General features: G+C 33.9%; 1 long non-coding RNA gene across 1 annotated transcript in view; it reads left to right on the top strand.

Moving 5' to 3' along the window:
• LOC143070753 (uncharacterized) overlaps window positions 1-17768 on the top strand; it is a 73053-nt gene extending 55285 nt beyond the window's left edge. Inside the window, exons 2-3 of the long non-coding RNA XR_012976681.1 lie at window positions 16860-16984; window positions 17461-17768. This is a non-coding gene — a long non-coding RNA (uncharacterized LOC143070753). The remainder of the gene's footprint in view (window positions 1-16859; window positions 16985-17460) is intronic.
• The last annotated feature ends 6965 nt before the right edge of the window (window positions 17769-24733 follow it).

Below are 24733 nucleotides of genomic sequence, written 5' to 3'. Positions count from 1 at the left end.
GGGGAGTCTGCGCAGTGGCGGTCTGGACCCCTTCCGTCTTGTCTGTAGGTCTGTATCTGCAAGAAAAAAACAAAGTACATTAATACGACAATTTTGGAAAAAGGGTCCACTAACATTAAGGTCTACTTAACTTTTGAGCTGGGGAGTCTGCGCAGTGGCGGTCTGGACCCCTTCCGTCTTGTCTGTAGGTCTGTAGGTCTGTATCTGCAAGAAAAAAACAAAGTGCACATTAGTTCCACATTAATACGACAATTTTGGAAAAAGGGTCCACTAACATTAAGGTCTACTTAACTTTTGAGCTGGGGAGTCTGCGCAGTGGCGGTCTGGACCCCTTCCGTCTTGTCTGTAGGTCTGTATCTGCAAGAAAAAAACAAAGTACATTAATACGACAATTTTGGAAAAAGGGTCCACTAACATTAAGGTCTACTTAACTTTTGAGCTGGGGAGTCTGCGCAGTGGCGGTCTGGACCCCTTCCGTCTTGTCTGTAGGTCTGTAGGTCTGTATCTGCAAGAAAAAAACAAAGTGCACATTAGTTCCACATTAATACGACAATTTTGGAAAAAGGGTCCACTAACATTAAGGTCTACTTAACTTTTGAGCTGGGGAGTCTGCGCAGTGGCGGTCTGGACCCCTTCCGTCTTGTCTGTAGGTCTGTATCTGCAAGAAAAAAACAAAGTACATTAATACGACAATTTTGGAAAAAGGGTCCACTAACATTAAGGTCTACTTAACTTTTGAGCTGGGGAGTCTGCGCAGTGGCGGTCTGGACCCCTTCCGTCTTGTCTGTAGGTCTGTAGGTCTGTATCTGCAAGAAAAAAACAAAGTGCACATTAGTTCCACATTAATACGACAATTTTGGAAAAAGGGTCCACTAACATTAAGGTCTACTTAACTTTTGAGCTGGGGAGTCTGCGCAGTGGCGGTCTGGACCCCTTCCGTCTTGTCTGTAGGTCTGTATCTGCAAGAAAAAAACAAAGTGCACATTAGTTCCACATTAATACGACAATTTTGGAAAAAGGGTCCACTAACATTAAGGTCTACTTAACTTTTGAGCTGGGGAGTCTGCGCAGTGGCGGTCTGGACCCCTTCCGTCTTGTCTGTAGGTCTGTATTTGCAAGAAAAAAACAAAGTACATTAATACGACAATTTTGGAAAAAGGGTCCACTAACATTAAGGTCTACTTAACTTTTGAGCTGGGGAGTCTGCGCAGTGGCGGTCTGGACCCCTTCCGTCTTGTCTGTAGGTCTGTAGGTCTGTATCTGCAAGAAAAAAAACAAAGTGCACATTAGTTCCACATTAATACGACAATTTTGGAAAAAAGGGTCCACTAACATTAAGGTCTACTTAACTTTTGTGCTGGGGAGTCTGCGCAGTGGCGGTCTGGACCCCTTCTGTCTTGTCTGTAGGTCTGTAGGTCTGTAGGTCTGTATCTGCAAGAAAAAAACAAAGTGCACATTAGTTCCACATTAATACGACAATTTTGGAAAAAGGGTCCACTAACATTAAGGTCTACTTAACTTTTGAGCTGGGGAGTCTGCACAGTGGCGGTCTGGACCCCTTCCGTCTTGTCTGTAGGTCTGTATCTGCAAGAAAAAAACAAAGTACATTAATACGACAATTTTGGAAAAAGGGTCCACTAACATTAAGGTCTACTTAACTTTTGAGCTGGGGAGTCTGCGCAGTGGCGGTCTGGACCCCTTCCGTCTTGTCTGTAGGTCTGTAGGTCTGTATCTGCAAGAAAAAAACAAAGTGCACATTAGTTCCACATTAATACGACAATTTTGGAAAAAGGGTCCACTAACATTAAGGTCTACTTAACTTTTGAGCTGGGGAGTCTGCGCAGTGGCGGTCTGGACCCCTTCCGTCTTGTCTGTAGGTCTGTATCTGCAAGAAAAAAACAAAGTACATTAATACGACAATTTTGGAAAAAGGGTCCACTAACATTAAGGTCTACTTAACTTTTGAGCTGGGGAGTCTGCGCAGTGGCGGTCTGGACCCCTTCCGTCTTGTCTGTAGGTCTGTAGGTCTGTATCTGCAAGAAAAAAACAAAGTGCACATTAGTTCCACATTAATACGACAATTTTGGAAAAAGGGTCCACTAACATTAAGGTCTACTTAACTTTTGAGCTGGGGAGTCTGCGCAGTGGCGGTCTGGACCCCTTCCGTCTTGTCTGTAGGTCTGTATCTGCAAGAAAAAAACAAAGTACATTAATACGACAATTTTGGAAAAAGGGTCCACTAACATTAAGGTCTACTTAACTTTTGAGCTGGGGAGTCTGCGCAGTGGCGGTCTGGACCCCTTCCGTCTTGTCTGTAGGTCTGTAGGTCTGTATCTGCAAGAAAAAAACAAAGTGCACATTAGTTCCACATTAATACGACAATTTTGGAAAAAGGGTCCACTAACATTAAGGTCTACTTAACTTTTGAGCTGGGGAGTCTGCGCAGTGGCGGTCTGGACCCCTTCCGTCTTGTCTGTAGGTCTGTATCTGCAAGAAAAAAACAAAGTGCACATTAGTTCCACATTAATACGACAATTTTGGAAAAAGGGTCCACTAACATTAAGGTCTACTTAACTTTTGAGCTGGGGAGTCTGCGCAGTGGCGGTCTGGACCCCTTCCGTCTTGTCTGTAGGTCTGTATCTGCAAGAAAAAAACAAAGTACATTAATACGACAATTTTGGAAAAAGGGTCCACTAACATTAAGGTCTACTTAACTTTTGAGCTGGGGAGTCTGCGCAGTGGCGGTCTGGACCCCTTCCGTCTTGTCTGTAGGTCTGTAGGTCTGTATCTGCAAGAAAAAAAACAAAGTGCACATTAGTTCCACATTAATACGACAATTTTGGAAAAAAGGGTCCACTAACATTAAGGTCTACTTAACTTTTGTGCTGGGGAGTCTGCGCAGTGGCGGTCTGGACCCCTTCTGTCTTGTCTGTAGGTCTGTAGGTCTGTATCTGCAAGAAAAAAACAAAGTGCACATTAGTTCCACATTAATACGACAATTTTGGAAAAAGGGTCTACTAACATTAAGGTCTACTTAACTTTTGAGCTGGGGAGTCTGCACAGTGGCGGTCTGGACCCCTTCCGTCTTGTCTGTAGGTCTGTATCTGCAAGAAAAAAACAAAGTACATTAATACGACAATTTTGGAAAAAGGGTCCACTAACATTAAGGTCTACTTAACTTTTGAGCTGGGGAGTCTGCGCAGTGGCGGTCTGGACCCCTTCCGTCTTGTCTGTAGGTCTGTAGGTCTGTATCTGCAAGAAAAAAACAAAGTGCACATTAGTTCCACATTAATACGACAATTTTGGAAAAAGGGTCCACTAACATTAAGGTCTACTTAACTTTTGAGCTGGGGAGTCTGCGCAGTGGCGGTCTGGACCCCTTCCGTCTTGTCTGTAGGTCTGTAGGTCTGTATCTGCAAGAAAAAAACAAAGTGCACATTAGTTCCACATTAATACGACAATTTTGGAAAAAGGGTCCACTAACATTAAGGTCTACTTAACTTTTGAGCTGGGGAGTCTGCGCAGTGGCGGTCTGGACCCCTTCCGTCTTGTCTGTAGGTCTGTATCTGCAAGAAAAAAAACAAAGTGCACATTAGTTCCACATTAATACGACAATTTTGGAAAAAGGGTCCACTAACATTAAGGTCTACTTAACTTTTGAGCTGGGGAGTCTGTGCAGTGGCGGTCTTGACCCCTTCCGTCTGTAGGACTGTATCTGCAAGAAAAAACAAAGTGCATATTAGTTTCACCGTAATACGACAATTTTGGAAAAAGGGTCCACTAACATAAAGGTATACTTAACTTTTAAGCTGTGGAGCTGTGCTGGCGGTCTAGACCCCTCCCGTATTTGTAAAAAACAGAAAAAATATATATATTTAGATTCACATAAATAAGACAATTTGGGAAAAGGTTAATTAACTTAAGTTTTGAACTGTGGGCTGCTGTCGATTTATAATGAACTTGGCACATTAGTTAAAGAGGAAATTTTTTTTTTTAAATTTACAAAAATTTACAAAATTTACAAAATTATTAAAAAGTTGACTATAAAGGGCATAACATTATATTTGTATAAAAAATATCTGTCCATCTGTCTGTAAGAGTGTTTCATAATTTAATTCAACTTTATAGGTCAAAGGTCAAAAACTAACTAAATTAATTTACAGTTCAGAAACCTATGTCCTATGTATGGTAAAGATCGTGTATGCTCTATAACTGAAAACCCTTATGCGTTCAGTGTTTATACTTGACACGTATATAAATCAACAGAGGATGTGTCATAATTCTTGTATAAACTTGTAGGTCAAAGGTTAACGTCTTGGTTTGTTTTCTTGAAAAATCTTTGATTTTAGATATAAAAAAAAACTATTTTAAATAAAATGACAGTGCTGCATTGTTGTTTTATGTCTTTCTTTAACGGTGAACTTTATTGCATTTTATTCTTGTTTTGGCTTTCTGTAGCGGGAACAAGGTATTAATATTTTGAAAAAAATCTTTGTCTTATATATATATATAATTTGGGATTATTTCCCTTGAATTTATAACTTTGGCTATTTTTAGGCTTTAAACCTAAATAAATGTGACAGATGGACAAATATCTTTAATGGGGGAGTTTCAGAATAAAAATATCTATCTTATCTGAAAGTTATAGACTAATCTAATAACACATAATTAGTCGACGTGCTGTATTTGCACAGCATGAGATTTTTGGGGCAGGATAGTAAATATCATGAAACTTTTTAAAACGCACACTAACCCATATCTAATTGTTTAAAATTGTTTAAAATGTTAAGTGTAATTATGCTTTCAACTGCATATGTGTTGTATGATTTTTGATCATGAAACAAGGTATTGAAAAGATAAAACACCCAAATTCGGTTATTATTATATTTTTCTTTTTTAAATCCATATATTGCATTTTTGTTAGAAATGTGATTTTTCGGGCGGGTTGGTCATAGTAAATAACTAAGAACTTTTTTTAATGTGCACTAACCCCTAATGTTTTTTGGCTTAAAATGTTTGTCTATGCTTAACTGCATATTAACTGTGGAAAAAAGTGAACAGAGGAAGTGTGCCATTTTTTATGTAAATGTATGAATTTAGGCCGGTTTTGGTTGAAAATTTCTGATTTTTGGGGTGAAAATTATAAAAAAAAAACCAATTTGTATGTTTTTATACTCTGTGTTTTATGATTTTTTTGTCTTTGAGGCAGATTATTAAAAAGATGAACCACCCAAAATAAGTATTTCTTAGACAGTTTTGGAAAATTCATATTATATTATGTGTTTTATGATTTCTTGTCTATGATACAAGGTATTAAAAAGATGAAACGTCCAAAATGAATTTTTATTAGATAGATTTTGAAAAAATCCATATATTGCTGTTTTTGTTGGAAATTGGCATTTTTCTCATACTCTGTAAATTTCCCTTTTTCAGATGGCCATAGTTTCTTAAAAAGAGCACAAGCCTATGATTTTTTTTATGAATTCACTTCAGAAAACACTTATCTTCCAAAATATTAAATGACCATTTTAAAACTTTAACACAGGAAAAATTTGACTCCTCAGAAGTGTACATCCTTAAGGGGTCACATGACCATTTTGGTCATGTTAACTTATTTGTGGATCTTACTTTGCTGAACATTATTGCTGTGTACAGTTTTTCTCTATCTATAATAATATTCAAGATAATAACCAAAAACAGCAAAATTTCCTTAAATTTCCAATTCAGGGGCAGCAACCCAACAACCAGTTGTCGGATTCATCTGAAAATTTCAGGGCAGATAGATCGTGACTTGCAAAACAATTTTACCCCCATGTCTGAATTGCCCTTAATGCGTTGGTTTCAGAGTTATAAGCCAAAATCTACATTTTACCCTATGTTCTATTTTTAGACATGGCAGCCATCTTGGTTGGTTGACAGGGTCACGGCACACATTTTTAAACTAGATACCTCAATGATGATTATGGCCAAGTATGGTTAAATTTGGACCAGCATTTTAAGAGAATATTTTTGTAAAAGATTAGAAAAAAATAGGAAAAATTGGTAAAAAATAACTATAAAGGGCAATAACTCCTTAAGGGGTCAACTGACCATTTTAGTCATATAAACATATTTGTAGATCTTACTTTGCTGAACATTATTGCTGTTTACAGTTTATCTCTATAATAATATTCAAGATAATAGCCAAAAAACAGTATAATTTCCTTAAAATTACCAATTCAGGGGCAGCAACCTAACAACGGGTTGTCCGATAAACGACGACGGACGACCATGGCGGACCACACCGGATGCAAAATTATGAGAAAAGCTCACTTGGCCCTTCAGGCCAGGTGAGCTAAAAAGTTGATCAACCACCATTTTAGAAATAGTTTGATATTGCTGATAATTACAAAGTATAGATTTTATAAAAATCTGGCAAATATTGTATCCATGAGAGCACTAACAAGGCCATTTTCCACAAATTCAATATTTCCAAGGGACATAACACTTTTAAAAATTGTTTATCGGCCCCAATTAAAGAGCTTGTCAAAAATAAGTCTGAATCGCTCACCCTTATTTTTTGGCATTTATCTTCCGTTTAAGAGTGTAAGTGTCTAATTTCATCATATTTTTTTTTTAATATACATTAATAAGTGTTTGAAAATGTAGTTTTTTGTCATACTTTCTTCAATTTGGTTTGAATTGGTTCAGTAGTTTTAGAGAAGATTTTTTAAAGTTAGAACACATGATAAAGAAATTGTGTAAAAATTGTCCTTAATGAACAGTTGGGACAAGTATGGACAACTTTCAAGCGTTAAACAACTCTGAATTTGGATTGTGATTAAATATTTTACACAACATAGGTTTTTGACACAAAATGAATGTGTTCTAATTGAACTTAAAAAAAAAATTAACCTATTATGGTCCAACACCCAAAACTAAATATATATATATATGGTAAGTTTCAGTATATCAAAGAATCCCAAGAATTATTTTTTTGATGAAATCCAACAAGGTTTAATGTTGTGGACCAATTTAATAATGGGGCCCAAAAACAAAATCTAAAATTAAAATACATGGTGAGATTTAGCATATCAAAGAACCCAAAAAATTCATTTTTTTAAAGAATTACTCTAAATTAAATTTTGGATCCTTTGGACCTTAAAGTAGATCAATTTGTAAAAGGACCCTTGGCCCAAGATTAAAAATCTAAATACAGTAAGATTCAGCATATCAAAGAACACCAATAATTCAATTTTTAATAAATCAAACAAAGTTGAAATTTTGGACCCTTTTGACCTCAATGGGGACCAATTTAATAAAGGGGCCCAAATATCAATAACTAAATACATTGCAAGACTCAGCCTATATTCAGTTTTTGTTGAAATAAAACAAAGTTCAATTTTGGATTCCGATTTGGACCAACTTGAAAACTGGGCCAATAGTACATGTTTAGATTCAGCATATCTAAGAACCCCAAGAAATCATTTTTTGTTAAAATCAAAACTAAGGTTTTATTCTAGATCCCTTGGACCTTACTGTAGACCAATTTTAAAATGGCACCAAAAATTAAGAATCCATATACATTTACATGGTGAGATTTGGTATATCAAAGAACCCAATTCATTTTAATTCAATTTTTTTATGAAATTCAAACAGTTTAATATAGGACCCCAATTTGACTCAACTTGAAAACTTGGTCCAAAATGAAAAATCTAAAAAATGTTTAGATTCAGCATATCAAAGAACTTCAAGAATTCAACTTTTATTGAAATCAAACTAAGTTTAGTTTTGGACACTTAAGACCTAAATGTAGACCAAATTGAAAACGGTCTTTTTCCAAAATTAAAAATCCAAGTAAAAGCTTTCTTCTTCTTCTTCTTTAGGTTTCTAGCGATCCTTCAATTATTGAAGATTATTACTCAGCATATCAAAGAACCCAAATAATTTAATTTTTGATGAAATCAAACAAAGTTTAATTTTGACCCGAATTTAGACCAACCTGAAAACTGGGTACATAATAAAAAATCTAAAAACATGTTTTAGATTCAGCATATCAAAGAACCCCTAGAATTCAACTTTTAATGAAATCAATGGACCCTTAAGACTTTAATGTAGACCAAATTGAAAACGGGACCCAAAATTAAAAATTTAAGTAAAAGCTTTAACTCAAATAATTTAATTTTTAATGAAATCAAACAAAGTTTAATTTTGGACCCCAATTTGGACCAACTTGAAAACTGGGTCCATAATAAAAAATCTAAAAAAAAGTTCCAAGAATTCAACTTTTATTGAAATCAAAGTAAGTTTAGTTTTGGACGCATAAAAGACCTAAAGGTAGACCAAATTGAAAACAGGACCCAAAATTAAAAATCTAAGTAAAAGCTTTGAATAAAATAATTAATTTTTGATGAAATCAAACATAGTTTAATTTTGGACCCTTTGAACCTCATGTGGACCAATTTAAAATGGGGCCCAAATTCCAAAAACTTAATATACGATTTAATCGGATTAGATTCAGCATATTAAAGAACCCCAAGAATTCAAGAATAAAACCCCATTGAAATTAGTCAAGAACCAAGAAATTTATACAAAATATTAAAAAAGTATTGTTTTTGGCCCCTATAATTCCTAAACAGTTTGGGCTGTAACACCAAAAACTAATCCCACCCTTCCATTTTTGGTATGGAACCTTGTGCTTCAATTTCAGAAAGATCTGTACACTTACAAACAAATTATTGTCTGGAAACTAGAAAAATGCTTATTTGGATCCCTTTTTAGGCCCTTAATTCCAAAATTGTTGTGAACATAACCCATAAAATCATTCCCTTAAACTAAGTTATTGTCTGGAAACTAAGTGTCTTTGGAAAACACAGACAGCTACAATGTTATACCAAAATTGTTTGCTGTCTTATATAACAATCTGTTAAAAAAAATTGCTGTAAGAGCGCTAATGCAGCCATTTTCCATAAATTTGTAATTTCCAAGGGGTATAACTTTCTTCAAAAAAGTTAATTGGCCACCATTATAGAAAATAACAGTAACCCTAGTTATTTGAGATCTCTGATGATTTGTTATTAGGATATTTTGACAAATCACAATCAAATTTTAACCATCTTGACACTTACTCATTAGTATGTAGTAGCAGAAAATGAATGCTTGACAACTGAGTTAAAGAACATTTCTATCCTCCTATATAAGGGAACAGCAAGTCTTATAAAGTACATAAAATTCAAAAACTGAAGCGATGAAAATTATCATGAAAGTCAGTGAAGTTGAAAATTAAGTAAGAATGATGTTTAAGAATGAAACATATTACTGAAGCCAAATTAAAATCTGTGTGGTTCCAGTTACCCTACCTATTTTACATTTTAGTCTTAATAAGAGCCTACTCTAAAGATTTAATGGGGGATTTTTCATTAAGTCGGAATAATTTGCTCCTATAGACTCAATGTAAAAAAAAATTTTAAATCCCTACCTATCTACAATGTACCCTACCTTTTGTTTAGATGTAACAAGTTGGGGTCAATATAAAAAAGATGTTGTATGATTGCCAATGAGACAACTATCCACAAAAGACCAAAATGACACAGACATTAACAACTCTAGGTCACCATACGGCCTTCAACAATGAGCAAAGCCCATACCTCATAGTGAGCTATAAAAGGCCACGATAAGACAATGTAAAACAATTCAAACGAGAAAACTAACGGCCTTATTTATGTAAAAAATTGAACAAAAAACAAATATGTAACACATAAACAAACGACAACCACTGAATTACAGGCTCCTGACTTGGGACAGGCACATGCATAAATAATGTGGTGGGGTTAAACATGTTAGCGGGATCCCAACCCTCCCCCTAACCTGGGACAGTTGTATAACAGCACAACATAAGAACGAACTATAAAAATCAGTTGAAAAAGGCTTAACTCATCAGATGGACAAAAATACAAGTGGACGTGGCCCGGTGTCATATGGTATTTTGAACCCCCTAAAAAGTTAACCCGGGGTCAGGTAAAATGACCCCGGGGTCATTATACCGCATGATATTTTGACCCTGGGGTCATTTTTCACATATGGTATTTTGACCCCCCCTGCGGTATATTGAACCCCCCTGTTTTTGATAAATAGTATTGCAGATAATCTAATTTACAATTTATTGGCTATCATTTTTTTTAATTTGTGGGTTTAAGTATGGGGTTCAATATACCACAGGGGGGTCAAAATACCATGGCTAAGCAAAATTTTCAAAATATCTTTTCCAGCATGTTTAACACATACAAACCACTTATTGGAGTATTATAACTATGTTAAGGAGTTAGAATAGCTTGAATTTTTGAAATTCAAGGTCTATAGTAGGGGGGTTCAATATACCGCAGGGGGGTCAAAATACCATGGCTAAGTAAAATTTTCAAAATATCTTTTCCAGTATATACAATACATACAAACTAATTACTGGAGTATTGTAACTTTGTTAAGGAGTTAGAATAGCTTGAATTTTTTAAATTCAAGGTCTATAGTAGGGGTTCAATATACCGCAGGGGGGTCAAAATACCATGGCTAAGTAAAATTTTCAAAATATCTTTTCTAGTTTATTAAATACATACAAACTACTTATTGGAGTAATATAACTATGTTAAGGATTTAGAACAGCTTGAATTTTTGAAATTCAAGGTCTACAGTAGGGGGTTCAATATACCGAAGGGGGGTCAAAATACCATGGCTAAGTATAATTTTCAAAATATCTTTTCCAGTATATCAAATATATACAAACTACTTATTGGAGTATTATAACTATGTTAAGGAGTAAGAATAGCTTGAATTTTGAGATTCAAGGTCTATGGTAGGGGGTTCAATATACCGCAGGGGGGTCAAAATACCATGGCTAAGTAAAATTTTCAAAATAACTTTTCCAGTATATTAAATACATACAAACTACTTACTGGAGTAATATATCTATGTTACGGATTTAGAATAGCTTGAATTTTTGAAATTCAAGGTCTATAGTAGGGGGTTCAATATACCGCAGGGGGTTCAAAATATCATGGCTAAGTAAAATTTTCAAAATATCTTTTCTAGTTTATTAAATACATACAAACTACTTATTGGAGTATTATAACTATGTTAAGGAGTTAGAATAGCTTGAATTTCTGAAATTCAAGGTTTATAGTAGGGGGTTCAATATACCGCAGGGGGGGTCAAAATACCATGGCTGAGTAAAATTTTCAAAATATCTTTTCCAGTATATTAAATATATACAAACTACTTATTGGAGTATTATTACAATGTGAAAAGTTAGAATTGCTAGAATTTAAAAAAAATTAAGGTCTGTAGTAGGGGTTTCAATATACCATGGTAGGGGGGTCAAAATACCATGGCAAAGAAAAATGTTCAAACCATCTTTTCCATCATGTTCAATACATACAAACTACTTATTGGAGTATTATTACTATGTTAAGGAGTTAAAATAGCTTGAATTTTTGGTCTATAGTAGGGGGTTCAATATACCACAGGGGGGTCAAAATACCATGGCGAGGTATGTATTAAACTTGTTGGAAAAGATATTTGAAAATTTTACTTTGCCATGGTATTTTGACCACCTGCAGTATATTGAACCAGTTACTCTAGATCTTTAATTCAAAAAATTCTGGCAATTCTAACTTTTTTTATGTAGTTAGAATACACCAATAAGCAGTTTGTATGTATTAAACTTGCTGGAAAAGATATTTTTAAAATTTTACTTTGCCATGGTATTTTGACCCCCGGCGGTATATTGAACCCCCTACTCTAGGCCTTTAATTTCAGAAATTCTAGCAATTCTAACTTTTTTTATGTAGTGAGAATACACCAATAAGTAGTTTGTATGTATTAAACTTGCTGGAAAAGATATTTTGAAAATTTTACTTTGCCATGGTATTTTGACCCCCTGCGGTATATTGAATCCCCTACTCTAGGCCTTTAATTTCAGAAATTCTGGCAATTCTAACCTTTTTTTTATGTAGTTAGAATACACCAATAAGTAGTTTGTATGTATTTAATAAACTGGAAAAGAAATTTTGAAAATTTAACTTCGCCATGGTATTTTGACCCCCCTGCGGTATATTGAACCCCCTACTCTTGGCCTTTAATTTCAGAAATTCTGGCAATTTAAACTCTTTTATGTAGTAAGAATACACCAATAACTAGTTTGTATGTATTAAACTTGCTGGAAAAGATATTTTGAAAATTTTACTTTGCCATGGTATTTTGATCCCCCTGCAGTATATTGAACCCCCTACTCCAGGCCTTTAATTTCAGAAATTCTAGCAATTCTAACTTTTTTATGTAGTTAGAATTCACCAATAAGTAGTTTGTATGTATTTAACTTGCTGGAAAAGATATTTTTAAAATTTTACTTTGCCATGGTATTTTGACCCCCTCCCCCTTTTTTTACCATGGAAAATCAAAACTGCCCTTATATATATATATATATATATATATACATATGTTATAATTACAAATAATTAAAGCATTCAAGCTACATATGGTCTAGTTATAATGTGTCAATAAGTATTTTGAATGACATTTTGTTGGTAAAGACTTCAGAGCACTTATACCAAGCAAAGATATTTCTTTTAATTAAGCATGGAAAATGTACCTCCCCTTCTTGTATGAATGATTTTTTAATTTATGATAAGCTTTAGAATAATGTAAAATGTTCTAATATTCATCTAGGATGAAAAAAACAGGGGGGTTCAATTTACCATGGGGGTTCAATTTTCCATACAGGGGGGGTTCAATTTACCATAGCGGTATTTTGACCCCGGGGTCAATTTACCATGGGGTTCAAAATACCATATGACACCGGTACTTATACATCCCGACACAAAAAAGACACAATGAACAGATCTGAGAGTACATGCAGTTATCTGACAGCTAGTTCAAAGCCACTAACAACTAATAAAAAATCATGCAACTAAGACTAAACTATCAGTCCGTACACATCCAACATCCAATGGATTTAGTGTAAAGGCGTCATAAACAGCCAGAGAAAAACATGACCTTTTGCAATGCCAAGTTACACTCAGGTATCGACAGATTGTAGATCCATGAATATGTATTTACATATAACATACTAGGAATATTTAGTTAGCTTTTAATTTACTGATAACAAAATCAATAGTTATACCAATAAAAACAATATTCAATGATCTCATTACAGTGCTGAATAGGTAACCTTTTAGAATAAGTTTATTTAATGGAGTGACAAGTTTGCATGGGTCATTTCTCAATTTCCGGGCACGGTTAACAACATTTCCGTAAAAATGAGGATGTGCTATCCTGTTTGAAATAAGTTTTCTACAGATACAACCAAACTTCAAAACCAAATCTTTATATCTATGGAAAAATTTAGTAAAAGTTTTAAGTAATTTATGGTAACGATATCCCTGGTTTAATAATTTACCAGTAATACATAGTCAAGTCAGAATAAATAGCTGTGCCACGAGTGCATGATATGCCCTCGTCTTGTGTAAGAAGTTTTATGCAATAAGCAGAAATAGTTTTGAGATACAGCACGACATGTGAAAAAAGGAAAAAATATACAGATCTTTAGATTAATATAACTAAGATGTGTGTAAAGTTTTAAGCAATAGTCATTAATGGTTTTTAAGATATGATGAAACATGTGAAAGTCCCCCTTTTTTTTTTTTTAAAACTCAATAACTCTAAAGTAAAATTTTGAATCGCCAAAATGTATAGTTTTAAGCAATAATTATAAATCATTTATGAGATACAAAGTGACATTAACCCCCCCCCCCCCCCCCCCTTTTATACAAAAAACTCAATTACTCTAAAATAAAATTTTAAATCATCACCAAAAAGTATACAGATCTTTGGATTAGAATAATTAAAAAGTATGTGAAGTTTAAAGCAATAATCAGAAATCATTTTTGAGATACAGCGCAGCATGTGAAAAAAACACACCCCTGTTTTAGTTGTAGAGTCCCGTTACTCAAAAAGTTTGAATCCTATTTTCACCAAAAAGTATACAGATTGTTTGACTATCATAAGAAACAACTGTCTTCAGTTTCATGAAATTTGGACAAGCGGTTCTCAAGTTACAGTGCGCCATGTGGATTCTGGACAGACAAAAATGTAATACAGTAAGGGACAGACGGACAGAGGGAAGCCAGACATTTGTATACCATTATATGTCACGTCAAAACTTTGCCGTGGGTATAAAAAGTTGGGTATTCCCTGTTTAAGAGTGTACCAGTGTTTAGAAAAGGTATACAGGGTCTTCCTTTTCTAAAATTTATGGTATGAAATTTACCTATGAGCATTTTCAACTACATATCAGTTGTATTTGTAAATACTTGAAGCATTTCAGGAACAACAACGCATGATTAACTGAAGCATTGTTTTTTTCTAGAACTAAAAAAATGCAAATCTTTTATTTAGAAATCAATTGATCAAGCTACATGCTCCAGGTGTAACTGACCAGAACTGAATTATGTTCACCTCTATTGAAAAAAAATCTATTGGTTGAATTTAAATGCCTAAGTGATTAACTATCTTTTTGTCATCTCATAATTGATAAAGATCAACCTTCTTTCCTATTGCTTCTTCTGTTTCTGTCAGATAATAGCCATAATCAACGAACTGGTTATACTGCCATGGTTTGGTGCGCATATTAGACCACCCCTCTCCCCAAAAATTTTAAAATTTAATTCAGCTTTGTCATATGATACATATACATGCCTCATACATTTCAGATCTTTTCATTCATTTCATTCATTTATTAATATATAAAATTGTGCAACATCTTAAACTCATAGGCGGGTCCAGGGGGGGCCTGGGGCATGACTTAAGCGGGCCCTCTCTTAGGTCAGTCAGCGCCCCCCCCCCCTTTTAGGAAAAGTTCTGGATCCGCCACTGATTAACTGTCTTGTAATAATGTTAATAATTTTTAAAATTTATTGACAACAGAGTGGATTGGGGGTACGGTTTTTTTTTTATATTAATCGGTTAACTTCAATTATAGCATTTACTGGTCTACTCGACTCATTTGAATTTGTCAACTTTTATTGGCATGAGAAATTTGGACTTGAAATAAATATGGTGGATCGAAGGTAACAATAAAAGACATTAATCTAGCCATAAACAGAAGGGACATGAAAAGTAGGCTTGGCAAAATACAGGTTAAAGTCCCTAAATATACTTAAAATTCGTTCTTCATCTTTTTGTGATATCCAGTTATCCATCACATTGTTCTGTGTTTACTAACTACTGCGCATGCGTACTAGGATAAAAATTAAAAAAAATATTTATAAAAGAATAGTACCAGCAAAAAATAAATAAATCCTAACATGACGTGGTTAAAACTATTTACATACCTGCTAAGGTTTACTGTTCAATATTGTAGATAATTGTAGGTGTCAACTTTTCTCTAAAATATTTAGTGTAGCGGAAAATCAAATTAACGTGGGAGAGGGGGGAGGAGGAGGTCACATTTCAGTGGCGGATCAAGAAATTTTCATAAGTGGGGGCCTACTGGCTGATTAAGAGGGAGTCCGGCCTACTGGCTGATTAAGAGGGGGCCGCTCCCGTCACCTCTCAGTGATTCCCTATATAATCAACCAAATTTTTTTCTCAAAAGAGGGGCGGGTCCCCTGGCCCCCCTAAATCCTCCTCTGCATTTGGAAGCAGTTAATTCCATTGAGTAATTGTTAAAGGAAAAAAGGAATAATTTTAACAGTAATTTTTATGTCACTGCGACAATATGGTCACGTGAACAATTCAAACAGAAAACTTAAGGCCTTATTTATGTCTGAGACTACTATAACACATAATAGTAGTCTCAGTTTATTAAGTACATTATGAGTTTAGTTGGGTTTTTTTTTAAGTCTGCGTTGTTGTAATAAAGGAAGGCCATTTAAGAGTATTTAGCATGCCTGTATGGTAACGATTATAGTCATACCTAGTCGCACTCCGGGTCACCTCAAGTGTATTGTATTGTTCACCAGTATGAGGGTTCCAAACCAAACAAGCCGCATACTCTAGTTTTGGTCGAACATGTACAAGTGTCGTAAGTAGGTATTCCTGAGACTTAATGACGTCCTTTATGTTTGGGATAGATGTTTTGATATTTCTTTTAACGAAGTCTATGCTTTTGTTTGCATTTTCAATAATATTGTTTGTGTGTTGATCAAGTCCATTTTAAATCAGGTTGAGTAATATCAAGATATTATGATGAAGAGATGATTCTATACAGTATGACTGCGACGAATATAATTATGTTTGACGGTAGCTTTCTTGTTTGAGGCAGTGTCAGGATGAAAAGCCATCAGCCAGTCTTCTGTTATCAATGGTTGTATCATATAGTCTTCGTGTGTTTTAGAGCTTTTTCCTAAAGCATGTAGTTTAAAGGTTTGATTTGCTTTGCTTGAATAAACTTTTTCTCAAGCATCAAATAACATGTAACAAGCTGCATGTGCATATTTGGCAATGAGTGAATATAATTTCATTTATTCATAATTGCTATTAATATTATGGCTGTGGGCTAGCTATTATTCGTTATTTTGCAACACTGCAAATTAAAATAGATCTGGAGACCGGCATTCAGTGGCGGATCCAGAACTTTTCCTAAGGGGGGGCCGCTGACTGACCTAATGGGGGGCCCGCTCCAGTCATGCTTCAATGATTCCCTATAAAATCAATCAAATTTTTCCCACGAAAGGGGGGGGGGGGCGGGCCCCCAGCCCCCCCCCCCTTGGATCCGCTTATGGCATTGTTGATTGTATACTTATTGAAATTTACCTTTTATAATGAATAATTGCTTATCATAAAATTTTATAGTTTTTAACTAATTATTATTCCATTATTGTATTTTCTAGCACTTCTTTTAACATGATGGAGTTGCGAAAATTTACCACAGTTCTATGGACAGCTAAAGGAGAATAATTTCATTTGTCAAAGGACAGGAGACTTTCCATGCCTCAAGACTTTAAAAGCTGAAATTGTAAGGCTTTAAGAAACTAATGTGTATGTATATGGTCTTGTCTTAAGTTTCCATAAAAAACATTAAGTATAATTTAATTTTTTATTTAGACATATTTTTAAGAAAAATGTAAATAATGTTTTAACTTTGTTCAATGCATTTTTATAATTTCTTTAATTGGAAGAAATAAAGAAATAATTTATACCAATAACCTTTTTGATTTAAGCTTTCATATGAACCTTTTTTAAGATCATTACATGGAGCTTACACTGTTTGAAGAGATGTGGGTAAATGCCAATGAGACAACAACTCGACTACAAGAATAATCAAAGGAACATATCAAGATACTTTTTTTAACTGTCTAATCAAATCTAATGCTCCCTACTGTCATATACCAAACAATTAAAAGAGTAAACGCATGCAGTACTTCTTTAAATACATAATGTTTGTCTCTAATTAATAAAGCAGTTGTCTGAACTTGTGTCATATCTTTGTAGGGAAATAAGATGCAGAGAACCATTCATGAAGTGTATACTTGAAACTGATATTTACAATGGTCTTCAGAGCTATAACCCTTAGCCCTAAAGATTACATTACACTACTATTGCTTGCTAATTCTACGAGTATCAACAGTAGAAGAGAAGATTCAGGACTAAGAGATTTTTGCAATTTGATGTGGATGGTGACTTAATCAAATTTGGATGCATTGATGAAATTCATACAACGATGACAGTTAATTCTTTGAACAAGAAAAAGCTGTAGATATTTTCAATGGTAAAAAATAAAAAAGTTATGAACTATAAAATGATTAAAACTGTGTTGAGTTTACAATTTTTATAAAAGTGACAACATTTATCTACATGTAATGAAATATAATAAAACCGAAAGATGCTTTTATTTAGATTGATTGTAAAGTTTGCATGTCTGGCTGGCATGCATCATTTGTCTTTGTTCATGGTTCATAAGTCAGTATAACTTTTCAAAAGGTGGATTGTCCTCTAAGATACTAGAAACAAAATGTCTCTAAATGTCTATTTGGTTTATGGAATGATTGCAAGGTGTACAAGTATGTCAGGCTTGGTTTATCTGTCAGACCTTGACCTCATTGTTATGAATCATTAATATCTTTAAACTTGTAGTAAACTTTTATCTGTTAGACTAATAATATAAATCATTAGCAGGAAACACGTTTCAGCTTGTTTTGGACATCAATCTCTTGGTGAAATTTCTTATTTTACAATTCTTGCAAAAATAATTTATGATCAAAAGAAGATATTCAGAGCAGAATATTTCATTTCTTGTTGCTATATTATACTCATAGGGTTGAGTCTTTTGTAATTTTTATATAAACATGAAGATTGCATTTTTGGGTTCATGCATAATTTTTTTAAGTCAAACAGTCCTAGAATGTAGATGGCAGATTTGCTTAAAATTGGTGTAAGGAAGATATTATTTGAAGCAAACTTTATAAATATATCTTTTCATTTTTCCGTCTTTTAAGTTTTTGCAGTGAACATTTATATATAATTGTCAATACATTTTTTATACATAAATAACTTTGTTAAGAAGATGCGGTTATAATTGCAAATGAGACGACTTTCCACTAGAGAGCAAATGACATGGAACTGAATAACAACTACATGTGACCATATTGCTTTCAACAATGAGAAAAAACAACATTGCATAGAGAGCTATAAAAGGCCACAAAATAGAAATGTCAAACAATTTCGGAGAGAAAAGTAACAGTCTGATTTATGTTAAAATGAATTAAATACAAATATGATATACAGCCGCTTAAGTACATGTTCTCGACTTGGGACAGGCACATCAGAATTCAATAGTGGTGGGCTTAAACATGTTGGCCAGCGCCAAACCCCTTCTAACCTGGGACAACGATTTAACAGTACCATATATGAGAAGAACAATAAAAATCAGTTGATTAGGACTGAACTTATATTGTATTTACTGGCAGTTACTGACAGCTAGTTCAAAGTCAATAACAACTTGTAAAAAAATCAAAATTTCTAAAGACTAAAGTATCAATCAGCACACATCCAATCAATTTAAGTGTAAAAATGTCATTAACAGTCTAATTTATGACTGTGCAACAAGAAATATTACAGAAATCCACCTATAGGATAAAAACAAGTTCATGACAAATGAATAAAAGCACTGATGTCTGATGTCAGAAGATGTAACCAAAGAAAATAAACTGACAATAATACATAAATAACGTCAGACTACTAGCAGTTCACTGACATGCCAGCTCCAGACTACAATTAAACTGATTGAAAAATTATGTCTTCATCATATGAGTATCAGGCACAGTCCTCCCCGTGAGGGGTTTAGTATCATACCATCATAACATATATGAGAAGAACATAACCCGTGTCATGCCAACAATTGGTTTTTAAATAAATGTGTTTAGTTCCGATGCAATGACCCTATAAGTTAATCAATATTACCGCCAAAATATGCAATCTTTAATGACCTGACAACAGTATCGTAACTATCCTTCTTAATAAGTCTATTTAAAGGTTTTGTTAGCTTCTGAGGTGAATACTGACGCATATACAAACAAATGGATAGCGCTATTTTCTTCTCAAAACCAGCGAGGCCGTCCACAAGGACCAACAATAGCATCTGTTTCGTTCGATAATAATTCCCCCTCTTTCTTCCTAAAGATAAACAGAGGGGCCTTTACCATCGCATGAAACTATTAGCCGTGTAAAACAGCGGGACAATGTTAGCATTTAGAAAAAAAATCCGTATAAAATGAAACATTTACAATATTGAATTCGAAGTGTTTTATTTAAGAATTGAATGCTTCTTTTTGTAACTTCATTGGGGTGTAAAAGCGTTGACCGAAGTACATTTTGTATGAAGCGCGGAAGCGCTTCATTCTAAAAATTTGCGCACGGTCAACGCTTTAACAACCCTATGAAGTTACAAAAAGAAGCATTCAATACTTATAATTACATTTTTTAGCTATGATTATGAAAACATGAATTTTATATAATTGTTTTATTTAATTCACCTGTGCACTTTATTGTGGGACCACGTGTTATCATGAATGAAAAGTTTTATTGAGTAATGTAATATTGCTTAAGAAATGACACATGATGTGCAGTTAGCCAATCAAAATGAAGTATTATAATGAAACATACATCTAATTAAGAAATAATTCATTCATGTCATGCTCTATGCTCATTTTAACATGGGTAGGCATTATATGTGTCGATATTTTAAACTGAGCGTTAGCGAGGTGTAAAATGTGGTCATATATAATGCCTACCCATGTTGAAATGAGCATAGAGCATGACACGAAGGAATTATTTCGATTCTAATAGGACAAATACAGTATTTTTATAGGTCGAAGCGTACTAAAATACCGTAAAAATGTTTGGCTTTCACGTTTCCTCCCATGGAGTCTGTGCATTACATTTCATATTTGATAAGTTTAAAATCTACGAGGATGAGCAGGGTAAATATATGTTGTTTTATCAAAATATATAATAAAAGTTTATGCTAGCTGCTTAAATGTATATATTTAAAGGATAACGATGGCAAAAAAGTTAATATACACAGTAAGTTCGTGCGCATGTGTCAAACATATTTTGTGCTTTTAATTGTTTACAAAACGTAATAAGGACGTCATATTAGAATGTAATTATTAAATCTTAATATTATGTAAATGTGAAAAATATTCATTTTATTAATTTCAAATGCAATGGGTTACCCACCTCTCCATCCGAATTATTTTTACTTAATCATATACAACAAAAAGCACCATGATGTATTTTATATATTTGAGGTATAGCAGTTATGTCCAATCGTGTCAGGATAATAGCTAAACTGAAAACAAAATAAAGTCAATATGATTAAATCTATGAGGTTTAACTATTTACTAAGGCCCTTTCCATTTTGGAAAGATGATTGATTTGTTGTTAGGAAAATAGTGCATGCATTTTCAAGAAGGATAGAATATATACAACTCCTTGGTTTGACGTCACAGTCAAAGTATACATAGTACTATCTTGAAAATTGAAAGAAAATAAAAAAATAAAAAGTAAAACATTATTTTTGATACCAATAATGACCAATCGGTATATATATATACACGGCCGACACTCGGCTAACCGAGAGATTGGTCGGTTAATCTATATTGAGTATACGGCTATATGGGAGATTGGTCTGTTAATCGGGTTGGTTATACGTCTGTTAAGAGTAAAACGCACAATTTAATGTTAAACTCTATTAAATATAAAGATTTTTGGCATATTATAAGAACCAAATCAAAAAAAGAAAACTGTCTGACAAAATGATATATATCATAGAACATTTTCCACTTGTAAAAACATTTCATAGTCTACGCAGTTTTCAGTAAAATCAAAAGGCGTCGCGCAAGTATGTAGTATTTATGCTTATACGCATAGCATTTTTTTTAATAAAAGTCGGAACAAACAATTTTAGATATCATTTAAAGGACACAAATAGTACTTTGGTTCTAAAACATAAATTTACATTGGTAAATATTTCATAATTGTATAAAAAGTGAATATTACCACGTTTTAGTGAAAATTATGGGAATAAGTAGATATAGGAAGATGTGGTGTGAGTGCCAATGAGACAACTCTCCATACAAATAACAATTTAAAAAGTAAACCATTATAGGTTAAAGTACGGCCTTCAACACGGAGCCTTAGCTCACACCGAACAACAAGCTATAAAGGGCCCCAAAAGGTCTGTTAATGGGTTGGACATTTGAAATTGTGTCAGTTAAGAGTAATTTAGCCAGTTATTTTTGCTACCTTTATATTTTCCTATAGAAAAAGTTAAGAATGAGATGTTCCTGAGTAAAAAAAAATGATAATACGGTGCAACAGTATCCTACGGAAGCGAATTAGCGCAACACATTTTAAAAAAAAAATTTCGTCCTATATTTGCGTTACAACGCAAACCTTTTGCGTTAAAATGCAAACCTTTGCGATAAAACGCAGACCTTTGCGTTGTAACGCAAACCTTTGCGTTATAACGCAAACCTTTGCGAAATAACGCAAACCTCAAATATCTTGATTTCAATTGTTCATTTAGTTTTGTAAAAAATGTCCGTCTGTCATTCATTTCGGTTGTGATTTACTAGTAAGAGCATTTTTATTTTGACTTTCTTTGCATTTTATTGAAGGGTGTGTCACTTCAATATAGTGTGATATGGATTGGCCGCTGGAATCCGCATGAATTTATTATTAACGTTTTCAATCAGCCTCAATTTTTGTGTCTGTTCAGAGTAGCACGTTCTCAAATCCGACTGAAAGTGTCTTTCTAATACAACACAGGGTACTTATAACGTGTTGTCATTATCATATGCACATGATATTTGTCACTGAACGTTTAAACCTAATTCGTAAGCATCGTCCAATTGGTTCTTTATTTCTAATACTTAATCATATGTTGTTAAAAAAACAGTTTACAAATCATTCTCAAGTAGTAAATGGAAATGAGCAATGCAGCTACATTTGGTCATCTTGAGTTTTAATACATTTTATTCCGTTTAGTTCCTTTCTTCATAAGTGTAGAGGATAACGGCAGTTGTCCGCATGCACGTAAACTTCTAGCATTTGTCACCAATTAGAGTACATCGAAATCTGTTACTGTTTCAACATTGCATGTATTTTCTAGAAGGATAGAATACCTTTATATTTTCCTATAGAAAAAGTTAAGAATGAGATGTTCCTGAGTAAAAAAAAAATGATAATACGGTGCAACAGTATCCTACGGAAGCGAATTAGCGCAACACATTTTTAAAAAAAATTTTCGTCCTATATTTGCGTTACAACGCAAACCTTTTGCGTTAAAATGCAAACCTTTGCGATAAAACGCAGACCTTTGCGTTGTAACGCAAACCTTTGCGTTATAACGCAAACCTTTGCGTTATAACGCAAACCTTTGCGAAATAACGCAAACCTCAAATATCTTGATTTCAATTGTTCATTTAGTTTTGTAAAAAATGTCCGTCTGTCATTCATTTCGGTTGTGATTTACTAGTAAGAGCATTTTTATTTTGACTTTCTTTGCATTTTATTGAAGGGTGTGTCACTTCAATATAGTGTGATATGGATTGGCCGCTGGAATCCGCATGAATTTATTATTAACGTTTTCAATCAGCCTCAATTTTTGTGTCTGTTCAGAGTAGCACGTTCTCAAATCCGACTGACAGTGTCTTTCTAATACAACACAGGGTACTTATAACGTGTTGTCATTATCATATGCACATGATATTTGTCACTGAACGTTTAAACCTAATTCGTAAGCATCGTCCAATTGGTTCTTTATTTCTATTACTTAATCATAATTTTTTTTATGTTGTTTACAAATCATTCTCAAGTAGTAAATGGAAATGAGCAATGCAGCTACATTTGGTCATCTTGAGTTTTAATACATTTTATTCCGTTTAGTTCCTTTCTTCATAAGTGTAGAGGATAACGGCAGTTGTCCGCATGTAAACTTCTAGCATTTGTCACCAATTAGAGTACATCGAAATCTGTTACTGTTTCAACATCCAGGGACGTTTCTTAAACAATTATTATTTTTTCTCTCTTTTTTAGCAATGCATCACTCTCTACTGTCCTTATCTATTATTCTATATTCTGTTACTCCATCCAGATTATCGTGTATACCATGAGGGTTCGGATTTGGGGGGGGGGGGGGGGGGGTTATTTCTGTATTATTTAAATTGTTATGTCACGTTTCCTCCGTGACTTTTTTTCCTTTTACCTTTTATTTATCTTACTCATTATTCTTTCTCTATTCTTTATATTTTAGCATCCCAATATATTTTACTTACTGATGTTTAGTTACATTACGATGTTTATCTCTGAATTATATACTGGTTACCAATGTAGATGACAAGTTGGTGTCATGCATGACAATTAAACAGAATCCACATGACATATGCGACCATTCTTGGATGAAATTATACACTTTTTGAACCGTTTTTATCAATTTTCAATTTCCATTGTTTAAAATGTTCATTGTTCATGTGTTGTTTCCGTATATTTTATGTTTCATTGCTCATGTGTTGTTTACGTATATTTTAGCCGCTCGTCTTGAGCCTACCCATTTGATCCGATAACACCCCATATAGCAATAAAATTATACTTTTATTGCCATTCATAACTCTTAACAGGCCAATTAACAGACTGGGTTTTATACATCCGACTCATTAACAGACCAGGTTTTAAATAAAGATTGATTTATGTCACCAAAATACAGATTTTCGTGAAGATTTTTCACACAATGATTTCTTTATGGTTAACAAACATAATGCCTGTCTTTTCTCGATGTTCAAAATATTGCATGTACGTAATTCAACCAACGTGTCATTTTGTGTAGAGTTTGTGTGTGTAAAATGTGTATAAATTTATTGATGAGTAACCCGCCTTTTCATTTTATAGATCGTACATTGAAGCTAGAAAAATAATAATTACACCACTGGATTCAGTACATTGAATTGTTTTGTTAGACATGAATATTTTTTATGATAAAAATATATTTAAAAAGTTATACAAGAAACATGCTAACCTTTCAATGATTTTCTCGATAACACCTGATTAACAGACTTTAGCCAACCCGATTAACAGACCAACCACCGATATAGCCGCATACTCAATATAGATTAACCGACCAATCTCTCGGTTAGCCGAGTGTCGGCCGTGATATAGCTGCTTGGCATGTCATACAGCCTGCATCCTCTGGAAAATGCATGTATGA

The sequence above is a fragment of the Mytilus galloprovincialis genome, chromosome 4 (genome assembly GCF_965363235.1).
Source record: "Mytilus galloprovincialis chromosome 4, xbMytGall1.hap1.1, whole genome shotgun sequence".
Taxonomy (NCBI): Eukaryota; Metazoa; Mollusca; class Bivalvia; order Mytilida; family Mytilidae; genus Mytilus; species Mytilus galloprovincialis.
Note: the sequence above shows the minus strand (reverse complement) of the source record. Positions and strands in the feature narration are given on the sequence as shown.